We start from the raw sequence: 13,113 nt of genomic DNA, 5'->3' as shown, positions 1-13,113 counted from the left end.
ATCATCTTCAGAATTCTCACTTTCAGTGTCACCACTTGTTGCAGTTTCATTTTTCCTCATTGACACTTCGGAACACTCTGTGTCTTTCACTATACCACAATACCACTTTCTATCCGGTAACCAATACATTTTCACACGACAACCAACAGTAATTTCCTTCCCTGAAACACACACCAATTCCTTATTTGCTGCAACATTCAGTCCTTCAGTATCCCACTCTACTAGCACATCCATCTTGGTAACAACTTCCTCCAACAAAAGCCAGCTGCACAATGCTATTATTCTATATTCTAAGTTAAGAAAACTGGAATACGATCATAAATCAGTACAGAAAACTGAAGAAAACCACTACGTAAATATTCTATTGTTACTTTGATTGAATTGTTTCCGCACTTTTAAACAAAAGAAACCTTGGCGGATTGTCAACAAAGCTTGAAAAATATGTATTTTTCTCTTTCTGTGGCGGCATTGCCGACAAAGACTTTACCAATATAAGCTTACGCCCGTACGCGGTTTTATTTCTTAGCAGCTACTGAAGAAACAAAAAATGGCGAACGGGCTTATCTTACTTACGCCCCTGCGCAGATTCTTTTTATATCGAAAATTTCAAGATAGTCAAGTGCTAGGTGCTTTATCTCCGGAACCAGTGGGAATTCAGCTACGAAATTTTGACAGGTAACAGAGGTGGTTAGTCCTATATGAATGGTAGTCATAACTCAAAAACGTAATTTTTCAAGTTACGCCACTTCGCCCCTTCACCGACGATAATACATTTGGCGGAGGGTGCGTATCGCAACACGAAATTACCCAAAATAAGGAACATCCTAATATATATAGGAATAAGTGAGGAAGCTGAACCCCTTTCCCACTTTCAGAAAATATCTGTGGCGTCCCCCTACTTTCTAAAAGATTACAATGGGCAAAGATAGGAATGGGGACAACGTGTCGTCATGCGTTCCCCTAGCTTTTCATATGCACTTTACCCCTGGTTATAAATAATCTCTTTTCTGTACTTTTGTACGAGATTACTATATCTTCAGAGCAGGATGCCTAATTCTTACAAACGTCTCTCCTATACATAAAAGAACTTATACCTTTAGCAAAAAAAAAAAAAAAAAAAAAACTACATGACGATTGCCAGTTTAAAATTCCTTTTCTTAATTTATTAGGTAATTTGTTTCTCATTAAGATTGGATACTCCGTATCTGTTTATTTACATTTTTTCCGTAGTGCCTTAGAGGCCTAGATAGAAAAAAAAAAACATTAAACTTATCTGTGCTCATTTCAACATCTGTTCCAAAATTATTTTCTTAAAACATCACTTCGTAGCTCTGAATAAAGAAATAAAACATGCATAAAAACATTTATACCAGAGGCGACACGTAAAGGAAATCATAGCAATAAAAATATCTTGAAACTAACAAAAACATTTTTTAATGTACTAATTGTTGAATAAATCTTATCACATAAACAACCGTTATCCTTTAGTTTCAAATGAAAATTTATTTAATATTTATCAGTATGACCTCCTTCACGAACTGCTTCTGATTTATACATTTATATTCTCTTACCTTTTTTTAACACATTCCCACACTGAAGGTTACATTCACCTGAATATAACCTTTTAGTGCGTATCAGTTTTTATGAAAAATTCTTTTTAGTTACTCACTAAATAATCGTAAGCTTTGCATTTTCATCAAGGAGACATTTTTCATGAAGAAAGTACGTTTAGGTTGTTTTTAATTGTAGTGATTTGTTTTTCTTATTTTTACTTTGGTGCAATACTACCAGGGCCGTACTGGCCAGGCGGGAAACTGGGAAATTTCCCGGTGGACCCTGGACGGTGAGTTTTTAGTAGGCCCTCCGCCTTCTATCGTAAGTAGCAGTATAGGTAAATTATACAAAAAAGGTACACGTCACGCACTCCTTGCATACGGGAATAACGTTACGGAGGATGGTAACACGTTGATTACCAGCAATATAGTCAACTAAGCCCGGACCAGCGTTGCCAGTCCATTATGTTAAAAAACAGTCTTTCACATTTTTCGTAATTCAACCCTTGAAAAGTTCCTGAAAATTTTTGAGTAGGTCCGTGCCTACCCGGCCTACCTGCTAAAGCCGCCACTGTAATACAGAGCCGGATTAAGACCTTTGGGGGCCCTGAAGCGGTGAAAATACAAGGGGTCCCCATCAAAAAGTTTTATGATGAACCCTCTGTCAACATGCCCAAGAGGGTCCACGAATTGTATATGAGTGACTCATGTCATGCTTTTTAAACTTTTATGGTGATAATGTTTCCAGTAATTTTTAAAAATTTTTGGGAACCCTTTGGTCACGGAGTCCTGAAGCAAAAGATAAAAACTCGGCTTTTTTTTAAAAAAAAAAAAAAGAGAAGAAAAAAGGCAAATATTTATATGCTACAGGCAAGTAACGTTTTAAACTATGTATTTTAATAAATAAAATCAATTCATTCATATCTTTAAAATGATCTACCTATGTATGGGTTTTCCTAAGGACTGTGTGGTTCAGTGTGAATTAAGTCCCTTGTGGGTCCGTGGTCTTGGCTTGTGCGAAAGAAGTACAATGTACTATACATTTGCTTTGAATTGTGCATACTGCCAGTATCAGAATTTTGTGGATTTTCTTCTGTGTTAAATGAGCCTCTCCTATCTATAACAGTAAGATTCTAAGATCATGAGTTAAAACACTGCAACAAGGTAAGAATTCTGAATCGTTCAATGATTCTGTGACATTTAAAAGTTTGCAGAATACACACGCTTTACAATTTTGTATTTACAGCAATGTCACCTCACTTATATGAAAGTAGGGGGGAAAGACATATTCTCCGCAGTGCATACTTTCAGCTTGAGTTGCATCTAGAAATGATAGAACATCAGAATATCATTCGTTCTATCATCTTTACAAAGTCAGGAATCTACTGTTAATACAGGACAATGAAGAAGTGCTAAATTTGTATAAGTTATAATTACTTCAAATGCTTTATTATGTGTTACTAAAGTCGCGGCCACTGATATGCGTCCCTTACCCATACCCTTCGTAAGAAAGAGCCCCTTCCGCACGTTCTGCAGGACAAAGTTGTCACATTTTTTCTTGAAAATGTCTGGACACCATGGGCCTTATGCAGAGTCGTTTTGATGTATGATTAGCATCATACTAAATGCCTGACTGCTGCAGGAAAGATATGTTAGTCGAACTCTTTAATATGGCACTAATCACGGGTCAGAATGACTCTACATAAGGACCCATATGTTCTTCTCTTCTAGAGAAAGCCACAGAGAAAACCGTAGTAGAAACGTATTGACGCGTGAATCGTGTAAGAAAAATGTTAAATGATCCATTACTTACAACATAATTCAAATCGGGCGAAAATATCAAAACTCAACATGAATCTTTTTTTTTTTTCTTAAAAGAAAAAAAGAAGACATACACTATTATATAAAAAAGATTAAAATGACTTACTCATCAATAACTAAGTCAAACTACTATACATAGAAACATGAATTTGTAAGAATGTTCCTTTGTCACGAAATCAAGGACTAAGAATAGATTGTTTAGAACTATGTCTTATAGGGGAGTAAAAGAGGTTCAAATAGCTTTTGCTAAGAATAGAGTATGTCACGAATCCTTGAAGTTATTTTATTTTAAAAATTCCGTTGCTGAGAAGGGGAAAGAAGTCATTTTCTATAATATTATACCTATAATTTTAGTTTTATTGAAGAAAAAGTCCCAGGTAATTAAAAACAAATATTAGTGCAAAATATCAGAAAATTACAATTTGATTAGCACTTGGTTGATAAAGCTGTCAGTAAACTAAACTTAAAATAAAACAGGCTATTGTGAAAATGGTGACTTGTATGTAAATATTTTATTATTGTATTGAAATCAATATAATGCAGTTGCTTGCAAATGTCTTACATGAAAACGTATCCTAAGGTTAGTGGCTTGGGCTGGATTTATGGTTCTCTTCATTGAAGCCAATAAATAGGCGATATTAAAGAAATGTTGTTTAGATTTATTGTATATTATCCCAATTGGAGGCGCGGAAACAATTTAACTCGATCTTGACTAGTGTTGTCCACAAGAAGAGACGTCTTGTTAATGGGGCGTTTACACTTAGTCGATTTGCGTTCGATTCAGTTGAATTGACGTCACTTTCAACTTAATCAACCGTGTAAACGGGACTTCAACTTAATCGCTTGTTGATCGAAGGCGACTAATCGACTGGCAACTGAATTAAAAGACGTTCTATTTTCTGTGGTTGAAATAATTGAACACATCCATCAATCTGATTCGGCCTAGTTGCTTCGATTTAGTGGCAAATGCAGCGAGTCGATTTAGTCGTGCGACTAAATCGACTAAGTGTAAACGCCCCATTAGTGGCAAATGCAGCGAGTCGATTTAGTCGTGCGACTAAATCGACTAAGTGTAAACGCCCCATAAGTTTGAAAAAGTCTTGTCTTGATTCTCAAATAATTCTTTTTCACTTCATCTAAAAAAAAAAAAAAAAAAAAAAAAAAAAAAAAAAATCGTTCAGTAATTTTATATTCTTGACTTTTAAAAGTAATTTTGGTCTTCTTTTACATTTAGCAATAAGAAATTTAAATGCTTTATAGGGGTAGGTGTTAATTAGCACTAAAGATACATATCGCCCAGGTTTCTTAACCAATTTCGTATCGAAATCAAATCTGTAGCTAGGGTTAATTCGTCTTCGACTACTTTCAGCCCTCCTAAAACTTTCACTTCTTTGTTGGTTGTATGTCAGATAACTTTGCTTCTATGTTATTTTCGGTCTTTGGGTAATGAATCATAAAGGATAAAAGAAATATATTGTATTATTAGTGGCAATAAAATAAAACTGCCACGTATTACTCTAACTGTATGTGAATTCTTCTACAAGAGCAAGCGTTATCATGTTACAAAATAAAAACTTGGAATAAAATATATCAATATTTTAATTAACGCAAAAATAAATTAAATTTAAATAGGAAATTCTGTAGAAACGTGCAATTATATGTTCGACCATTCGGGAATACAAATATTTTGAACAAGAAAAAAAAAATTGAACAGTAACCAACCACAAATTTTATAAGGTGCATCATCTACGAAAATAAGAGAATATTAAAAACTATGGAGTACTGTCTTTCCTGGGAAAGTGCTACTCCTGATCTGTCAGAATTGTCTGCTGACGAATGTTAGATCCACTAAAACTCTGCTTGAGTTAACTAAAGATTGCTGCCAACTGTCTTCAATATCTTCCACGTGTATGTAATTTCTCCAATTGTCACCTCTAATTCTGTTGAATGCACTATTTAATAAAGACAGCCAGTTTTGCTAGGGGTTCGCCTTTCATCTTTTTTGATGGTACCGTCCGTTTTAATTGGGTTAAGTACACAATGGAATGGAGGTAATCTTAAAACATATCCATATGATGCTGCCAGTTCGTCTAATTGCGTACCTTTTTCTTTTTCCGTTCGCAGGCAGTTATTAATAATTTGGAGAACACGTATTACCGGGACCGGACTAGATATGGCACTATTGTGGATTCGCATATAATTAAGAATAGTTTCTTTTCTCCACGAAGTATTAGGCTTCGGATTAATTACACGACTATGGGAAGGAGCACAGTGGATAGATATCTCCTCTAAGCGTTTTAGTATGGAGTTTTCAAACCAATGCTCGAAAATTTCTGCTTTTATTGTCCCATGATAATCGACAGGAGGAGCATCAGACATTTTCTTGTAAGTTAAAATAAAGCACTATCCACAAAAGCAAATCGGCCACCAAAGTGCATAATAACGATCCTTTTCCCTTTTTTGTCCGAAGTTGCAACTGAGCAATTGTCAAGGGTCGGAACAATTTTTAATTTGGCACGTGTTGCTATCGTACCAAGTTTCGACTAAGTATACGTCACAGTATCCCGCGGAACGGTAAGCTTTAATTTCTTCGAGATAACGGTATCTCTAAGCAATAATTTCATTGGACACACATTTCGCGCTTTTTCTTGGCACTGATTTATACGAAAACCCCACACTATCTAACAGATGACGTAATGTTCTGATGGAATAAGGAAATTCATAGTTAGTCTCATAGAATGTCTTCACAAATCATCACGTTTCTCCCCCAAAAAACACATTTCAAATCGGATTATTGGAAGGGACAGTCCCCATTCCAATATTGGGGGACATGTTCCCTCATTCCTCCGAGATTTGCGCCAGTGAACTATTGTTGGCTATAAACAATAAATTGAATCTTTCTATAAGGAACGAAGTTTATTGAGAAAGCATATTAAGCTAAGATTTTTTCCTTCTTTCTATTAGTTTCTTTAATTTTCAAAACAGTAGAAAAAACTGTTTTAACTTCTTTATATGTGTGTGTTATTGCTCATTCATAGATGAAGACGACCTAAGTCAAACTCTCTTTTTTCCCTTTACATATAAAATTCAAAACAATCATGTTTAAATTAGAAGGATGTGATTCATTTTGTTATGCTTTGCAAAATCCGGAAAACTATAGAGCTCAAGAGGAAAGAATAAAAATAACCCAGCACCAAAAGTAAGACACTTGTAGGAATTAAGAATGAATATTTACTCTTTTAGAGGCATTTACACTTTTTTTTCCCTCATGTCATTCTGAAGGAAAGACGATCCTTTTCAAAAAGGAAACCTTCGTTAGTTGTTTAGAAATCTGGCAGCATTGACTCCTCCGCGAACCCCAGTGAAGTTTGCGGTTGCTAAGCCACAGAGGGCAGAGGAGTTTTTCCTCTTCCAGGAAAAACAGTCGTTTATCCATGGCCCCGAGATTATATGCATCAGGTGCGCCATTGTTGTTTTAGGGGGAGGGAGAAGTAATGGAGCTTGTGCAGTTAATTGTACAGCGGGGGACACTTCTAAATGGTACACCTTAGCCGTAAATCTCCATCTGGCTGTACCATTTAGAAGTGTCCCCCGCTGTACCGTTGCAAGAAAAGGATGAATTGGACATTAGTGTCACGGGAGAAATTACTGCCTGAAAAAAAGTTTTAAATCTGAATGTTAAGACTTTTCAGCATACTTGATTCGAGTGACACTCCCGGACTCTCTTTCATTGTCGGTGAAGGGGGGCAGTACTTGTGAGTGGGCCCCTTAGAAAATACCTTCCCGGTGGGCTCCTGGATTGCAGTGAGGCCCTGAATACTACTCTCTTTTCAGAACAGGATTTTCCGTTCTACAAACGTCTTTTTATACTTAAAAACTGTTACCTCACACAAAAAACTACGTGAGCATTATCACTTTCGAATTCCTTTTCTTAATTTACTAAGTAATATGTATCCCATTAAGACTAGATACACACTATTCATTTATTTAGTTTTTCATTACGATAGCTTACGTAATCGAAGTAAAATTGAGCATCCATCAAAAAATAATCACAAAATAAAAACCTGTGGAATAAATTTTATCAATATACTAACTCCAATTTAAATGATGAAGCTGCCTGTTCATCAGTGGCGTACCTTTTAAGCCTTGGGTTTCATTAACGCGTTAGAATGCACGCAGCGTACTTAACGTGCTCGATGTTTTTCGTTTTTTTCCTATAGAACCGAGTGTGTAATACACCGGAATGCTTAGAACTGTCTGATGCGAATGCGGGCGAAAAGATATTTTGTTATCACTCTGTTAATAAACAATCATGGAAGTAGTAATCGCCCCACTTGGTCTCACTTTGGACTTTGACCCCGACCTTTGTGACGTCATAGGTCAAAGGTCAATGACCTTGGCCCGGGGTCAATGACCTAGGGGTACTTAGGACCACCCCCTCTAAATTTTGGCAGGGGTACCTTGGCCCACCCCCTAAATTTTGGCAGGGGTACATAGGACCACCCCCCTTAAATTTTGGAAATTGCCAAATCTAAAAATTTGGTATGGTAGCCTAGGACCATAGTATGTACCTCTAACAGTATTGGGTGTCTATGTCGTTCCCTTTCATGGGTAAAAAATTGCCAAAAAGTCAAATTTCGGGGGTTTTTGACCTAATTTATCCCCTTTGATGAGGTGTTATTACCCTATATGGTTATATGGGCGTATACAGGGGTCCATTCCCTTTCATAGCATATGGGTATATTAATGCACCCCTTGAAATTTTTTGGGAGGGGTACCTTGGCCCACCACTTAAATTTTGGAAATTGCCCAATTTAAACATTGGGTATTATAGTATAGGACCCTAATATCTATTATGATAAATTTGGGTGGTCCACCTCATTCCCTTCTAGGGGTACAAAATTGCCAAAAATATAAACGTAAGCAATACGTTATACCACGTGTTTGGTTTTTGGTCGATTTTATCCCCTTTGATGAGGTGTTATTATCCTATATAGTTATATGGTCATGTATAGGGGTCCATTCCCTTTTATAAGATGTGGGTATATTTGTGCATCCCGGGAGGGGCACCTTGGCCCACCACCTTAAATTTTGGAAATTGACCAATTTAAACATTTGGTATTATAGTACTGCACCCTAACATGTATTATGATAAATTTGGGTGGTCCACCTTGTTCCCTTCTAGGGGTACAAATTTGCCAAAATTTTAGTACAACCACGTGTTTGGTATTTTGGCCCAATTTATTTCCTTGGATGAAGTCCTATTACCTTATATGGTTATGTATAGGGGTCTATTCCCTATCATAAGACATAGGTACATTTGTGCACCCCCAGGAGGGGTACCTTGGCCCACCCCTTAAATTTTGGAAATTGCCCAATTTAAACATTTGGTATTATAGTACAGGTCCTCAATATGTATCATGATAAATTTGGATGGTCTACATCGTTCCCTTTTACGGGTACAAAAATTGCCAAAATATAAACGTTGTACCACGTGTTTGTTTTTTTGGTCCATTTTATCCCCTTTGATGAGATCCTATAATTACAAGGGGCATAATAGCCACATACGGATGAACCAAGACTTTGCATTTGGCTATTATTATATTTATAGTACATACAATGAAGTTTTAAGAATGCAACATGTTGTGGTACATAAGGAGGAAGGCCATAGCTGTCAAAATATTCTCCAACACCGCGATACCTCAACAATCTTGATGAGAAGGAAGTGCTTCTTGCCTATACAGATATTGCATATTACATGGTTGCTGCAATGAAGTTGCTGAAGGTTGGTTTTTGGTCGATTTTATCCCCTTTGATGAGATGTTATTACCTTATATGGTTATATGGTCATGTATAGGGGTCCATTACCTTTCATAAGATATCGTTGACAATATAGTTTAATCTTCGTGGATTACCAATCAATTCTTGAGGTGTGTTTGACGATGCAAGGTAGTTGCAAAACAATTCCCAGCCTTGAGGATTAGAATGTTTCCTCGGTCGAGTCACATCGCACATTAAATCTACAATATTGGATCCATGTAGTTTATTATCGTTGATGTACACTGTTCCTTTATGATCCCACGTAATTGCGTCATCTTGTTTTAAACGACGGAATAGTAGTTCGGCTTTCTTACGATACATTTGTGGTATTGCGGCTAAAATTTCTTGTTTCGTGCTATCGCCAACATTCGGGACGTCACCATCAGGTTTCATTGATGTAATTGTAAGTGGTATTGGTTCTTCTTGTTTACGTATCACATAAAGATATTTCTGTAATATTCTATTGTACTGATTCCATTTTTCTTCATCACTTGGATACGATGTATTCAATATAGATTGCATTTCACGATCGAGATTAGATTCTCGATTTTCACTCACACGGGATGATGATGCATGCATTCGTTGAAGCATTTCTGGTGGCACTAAAACCATCTTCTTGCTATGTTCCATGATGTTTATTGTTTAAACAAAATACTGGATAACACACTTCCTACAATAGGTGCAAGTAATGCAGGTAAGAATCCTCCTTGTTGTACGGCTAAATGTTTCTTCTTTTTATCCAATGATTTTGTATTGTCCACCAGATAGCGGAGCGTGTTCTTGTAACGCTTTAATCTTGACTTCTGCGCACTTGTCAGTGGAACATTGCCTTTTAAGACATTATAACAACATTCACAAATACTATGAATTAATGAAGCGTCTGCATTGGCAATAATAGCTTTACGCAATCTTGGTTTAGCTTTGTGCAGAGCACGTAGCAGATCAGCGTGTTTCACTGTAGGAGACATCGTGACAGACTAAATCATTCTTTTCACATGCACAATAATTTAAACATGTTTTGTTGGTACGTAAACATAATGATGCAAATCGTCGGGAAAAATATTTGTACGAAATCGCATTTCATCGGGTGTATCTTGTTTAAGATCCATCAGTAAATAACCATGTGGATTTCTTGTTGCGTCTGCATAACTTTCTTGTAGAAACAGTGGATGCTCAGGCATGATTTGATAACTCATATGCTTGATTTGTGACTTGTCACGTGGATTTTTAAACAACACCAAATACGAACAATTTAAACTCATATTTCTATTTGCTTTACTTTGATGAAATACATTTTGTGTTATAAAAATCACACTAATATTTCGATGATGTGATCCTTTTGTGAACATATCAACAATATCACTATTCACTTCTCGCATATGGTCATCAATAATAATCAAATGTGGTCCATCTTGAGGCTGAAAATCTTTCATTCGTGGAAGTCCTTCGTGAAATTCTACTGGAACTGGCATTGTTGCATACACGTCTTGCCATTCTGCATAATACCAGTATATCTTACGAAATTTTGCAATGATCATGGTTGGGAGATGTGACAGTAATCGCTTCACAAAATACGTTTTTCCACACCCACTAGGCCCTGCGAGAATACAGGTAAATGGATGTTTCCACTGTGTATCCATGATGAACACTAACACCTTGTTTCAAAAATGATGCGTATTTAAAGCGAGTACAAATTTTTTTTTGTTTTAGTTTGTAAATTCTTGCACTCACTGGTGTGAAAAGGAAAGAAACAGTTCATCTGTTTATCGAGTAGTTGAAAACCGTTTATTTGTTAATCGAATAGTTGAAAACCGTTTATTTGTTAATCGAATAGTTAAAAACCGGATAAAGTTTAACGGTTAACCGTGAAAGCTGATCACTGTTTGATTTAAATTCTATTTGAAAATTTTTCGTTTCAAATTTGTTTTGAAATTTTTGTTTCAAAAATTTTTTTGAAAATTTTTTTTTCAAATTTTTTTCAAATTTTTGTTTGAAATTTTTTTTGTTTGTAAATTTATTCTTTCAAAATTTTTTGTTTGAAAATGTTTCGTTTCAATTTTTTTTCGTTTCCAAATTTTTTGTTTGAAATTTTTTGTTTCAAAATTTTGTTTGAAATTTTTTTCGTTTGAAAATTTTTAATTTTTTTTGTTGCAAAATTTTTTGTTTAAATTTTTTTTGTTCGAAATTTTTGTTTTGAAATTTTTCGTTTCAAAGTAGTGATGGGGTGACTTGGCCTCACTTTTTGGCCCCTGGGTCCCTGCCTCAGGACCCATGGTCCCTGGCCGGGGTCAATGACCTAGGGGTACATAGGACCACCCCCTCTAAATTTTGGCAGGGGTACCTTGGCCCACCCCCCAAATTTTGGCAGGGGTACCTAGGACCACCACCCTTAAATTTTGGAAATTGCCAAATCTAAAAATTTGGTATGGTAGCCTAGGACCATAGTATGTACCTCTATCAGTATTGGGTGTCTATGTCGTTCCCTTTTATGGGTAAAAAATTGCCAAAAATTCAAATTTCGGAGGTTTTTAACCTAATTTATCCCCTTTGATGAGGTGTTATTACCCTATATAGTTATATGGGCGTATACAGGGGTCCATTACCTTTCATAACATATGGGTATATTAATGCACCCCTTTAAATTTTTGGGAGGGGTACCTTGGCCCACCCCTTAAATTTTGGAAATTGCCCAATTTCAACATTGGGTATTATAGTATAGGACCCTAATATGTACTATGATAAATTTGGGTGGTCCACCTCATTCCCTTTTAGGGGTACATAGGACCACCCCCCTTAAATTTTGGAAATTGCCAAATCTAAAAATTTGGTGTGGTAGCCTAGGATCATAGTATGTACCTCTATCAGTATTGGGTGTCTATGTCGTTCCCTTTCATGGGTAAAAAATTGCCAAAAATTTAAATTTCGGGGTTTTTTGACCTAATTTATCCCCTTTGATGAGGTATTATTACCCTATATAGTTATATGGGCGTATACAGGGGTCCATTACCTTTCATAACATATGGGTATATTAATGCACTTCTTTAAAAATTTGGGAGGGGTACCTTGGCCCACCCCTTAAATTTTGGAAATTGACCAATTTAAACATTGGGTATTATAGTACAGGACCCTAATATGTATCATGATAAATTTGGGCGGTCCACCTCGTTCCCTTCTAGGGGTACAAAATTGCCAAAATATAAACGTAAGCAATACGTTATACCACGTGTTTGGTTTTTGGTCGATTTTATCCCCTTTGATGAGATGTTATTACCTTATATGGTTATATGGTCATGTATAGGGGTCCATTACCTTTCATAAGATATCGGTATATTTGTACACTCCTTTAAAAATTTGGGAGGGGTACTTTGGCCCACCCCTTAAATTTTGGAAATTGCCCAATTTAAACATTTGGTATTATAGTACCGACCCTAACATGTATTATGATAAATTTGGGTGGTCCACCTCGTTCCCTTTTAGGGGTACAAAATTGTCAAAATATAAACGTAAGCAATACGTTGTACCACGTGTTTGGTCTTTTGGTCCAATTTATCCTCTTGGATGAGGTTCTATTACCTTATATGGTTAAATGGTTATGTATAGGGGTCTATTCCCTATCATAAGACATAGGTACATTTGTGCACTCCTTTAAAAATTTGGGAGGGGTACTTTGGCCCACCCCTTAAATTTTAGAAATTGCTCATTTTATATATTTGGTATTATAGTACTGGACCCTAACATGTATTATTATGATAAATTTGAGTGGTTCACCTCGTTCCCTTTTAGGGGTACGAAATTGCCAAATTTTACTACAACCACGTGTTTGGTATTTTGGTTCAATTTATCCCCTTGGATGAGGTCCTATTACCTTATATGATTATATGGTTATGTATATTGGTCCATTCCCTATTATAAGACATGG

The sequence above is a fragment of the Thermobia domestica genome, chromosome 2 (assembly GCF_964235325.1).
Source record: "Thermobia domestica chromosome 2, izTheDome1.hap1.1, whole genome shotgun sequence".
In the NCBI taxonomy this organism is placed as follows: domain Eukaryota; kingdom Metazoa; phylum Arthropoda; class Insecta; order Zygentoma; family Lepismatidae; genus Thermobia; species Thermobia domestica.
The sequence above is the reverse complement of the archived record's forward strand: the minus strand, read 5'-3'. Positions refer to the sequence as shown.